Source organism: Echinops telfairi, unplaced genomic scaffold (assembly GCF_000313985.2).
Source record: "Echinops telfairi isolate 266 unplaced genomic scaffold, ASM31398v2 ScPeMD7_11;HRSCAF=52, whole genome shotgun sequence".
In the NCBI taxonomy this organism is placed as follows: domain Eukaryota; kingdom Metazoa; phylum Chordata; class Mammalia; order Afrosoricida; family Tenrecidae; genus Echinops; species Echinops telfairi.
In genome coordinates, this window is record NW_022103908.1 from 5,190,665 (window position 1) to 5,193,165 (window position 2,501).

At 50.0% G+C, this 2,501-nt stretch overlaps 1 pseudogene; it reads right to left on the reverse strand.

The window, feature by feature from the left end:
- Positions 1 to 415: 415 nt before the first annotated feature.
- On the reverse strand, positions 416 to 2,483 carry LOC101638503 (annotated as a pseudogene).
- Between the last annotated feature and the right edge of the window lie 18 nt (positions 2,484 to 2,501).

Consider the following 2,501-nt stretch of genomic DNA (forward strand, 5'->3'; position numbering starts at 1 on the left):
GATTATTTTGATCAGTTACCCTTTCTCCCCAACCTCCTCCTGCCCCTCATGGTATCACTATTCTCATTATTGGTCCTGAGTGGTTTATCTGTCCAGGATTCCCTATGTTTCCAGCTCTTATCTGTACCAGTGTACATGCGCTGGTCTAGCCGGATTTGTAAAGTAGAATTGGGATCATGACAGTGGGGGTGGGGGTGGGGAGGAAGCATTAAAGAATTAAAGGAAAGTTGTATGCTTCATCGTTGCTACACTGGACCCTGACTGGCTCATCTCCTCCCTTCAACCCTTCTGTAAGGGGATGTCCAGTTGCCTACAGATGGGCTTTGGGTCTCCACTCCGCCCTCCCCCTCATTCACAATATGATTTTTTGTTCTTTGATGCCTGACCTGGTTACACATCTTTACGGAAGCAGACTGCCGCATCTTTCTCCCATGTGTCAGCTGGTGGATTTGAAACTGCCTGTTTTTCCGTTAGCTGAGTGCTTTGAAGTATAAACTCTAGAAGGAGACAAAGAGAAAATCAATGAGTTGAAAGAAAGGCAATATATCCAAGAAATAGAACATGAAAGAATAGTTATATAGAAGATTAACTGAGAAAACACTGTTCTTTAGGCCAAAATAGAAGGATTGGTGGCAAAGGAGGATTTGAAGAGACAGTGGTTTGGGTTTCAGTCTCCCTCACAGCAGGACCGAGAACGAGAGGCCAGAGAAGTTATCACTGAGGTTGCAGCATATATCACCAGTTTAGGGTATCTGCGTCCTCCTGAAGGAATGACTGGCCTATAGCACAGTAGAAGAACAGGAAGTGTATTTGTTATTGTGAGGGCTCCAAGGGAGAAAAGAAAAATCTTTTTTGTGTGTGTGTAAGCTCCGTTTTATTAAGTGGGATTTTGCGGTGGAACTGGGGGGCTTAAAAAATGTGACTGCCTGGGCCCGGGGCCGCTCTCTTGCCCCTCCCCGCCAAGATCAAATGACTTTAGACTTTATCTGAAGGAGAGGTACAAATGGAAGAACGGAAGTGGATGCTTGGGTACAATTTCTAGAAAAGGGACAGGTCTACCCAACATGCATGCGCTGCCTTGATGACTTGGGGAAGGCCAGGCTGCCGCTCAGCTCTCTCCATCACTGTCTCCCAGGGTATGCTTGTCCAAGAGATATTGGGCCAGGCGGGAATCTGGGGCCCCCATCAAGCGCAGGTTGGTCACGTGGTCGCCCAGCTCTTTGATGGATTTCACCTGCTCGTCCAGGTAATGGGTCTCGATGAAGCCGCAGAGATGGGGGTCCTTCTTGTCCGTGGCCAGCTGGTGCAGCTCCAGCAGGGACTGGTTGACTCTTCTCCAGGTGCAGTGCACACTCCATGGCGCCGAGCCCGCTCTCCAGTCGTCGTGGTCTGGTTTCTTGATATCCTGGAGGAAGATCCGGCCCCGCGCTGGTTCTGCAGCTGCATCAGTTTCTCGGCGTGTTCTCTCTCCCCGTGAGACTGGTGCAGGAAGTATTTGGCAAAGTTCCTCAGAGCCACGTCGTCCCGGTCGAAGTAGTAAGACATGGACAGGTAGACGAAGAGCTCCAGGTTGATCTGGCGGTTGATGGCGGCCTCTGTCAGCGTCCTGGTTGTAGTTCCGGCGCCCCTGCGAGGGAGACCGGTCAGGGCGGCGGTGGAGGCTGGGTGTTGTGAGAGTGCGGCTGAGAGGTGCTGCTGGAGCCGGCTGGGCGGCCGATTGGCGGCGGGAGTCTGATGAGCCCCGGTTCCGGTCAAGCACTGTTGAAGCAAGAGACCAGCGGCTCTGCGAAGAACGGCTCAAAAAAAACAAAACAAAAAAAAGTCGTTTTGAGAATGGGTAACTATAGGCCTGGTCAGAAAACAACAAAAAACAACGAAGGCGCATGCTACAAAATACCGGACCAACCAATACTCCTGACCGTGAAAGTCATCCTCAGCAAGGGTCCACAAGGCTGTGCATTAGGAACGATTGCAACATAACCCGATCATTCCTGATCGGTGGGCACCAAGATGAGGTTATCTGCTTCCACTGATTTACAGCCTTGGAACCCGTTTGTAGGGATTATGAATCAGAATCTATCAACGGCAGTGGGATTGTGCTTTCTCTTTATATTTATCCTGATCAGCAGTGCACCAAGGCGAGAGTGGTGGTAGTTCTTTTGAACTTCAAACATTAAAAAAATAGTAAATCTTAATGCGTTGGCACATTTTCCTGCAATATTTTTTTAGAAATAACGTACATGTTCTGTTTGTGTATTTTGAGCGCCTGCTTGTGCCTGGCAAGGCGTGGCCTGCCCGGGTGCCAGCACCCACTGGGTGGAGGTGACAGCTGTCAGCAGATGCTGTTTGATCTCTGCGGCTTCACAAGGGCCTTTGAGACTTTCCTTCCTTTTCTCTGCGCCACCCTCTAAACTTTCTAGTGTTCGCTGCCAGTATTCCCGTTGGCACACAGCGAGCGCCAGCCCCTCTCCCAAACATACAAACACACAAACAAACAAACA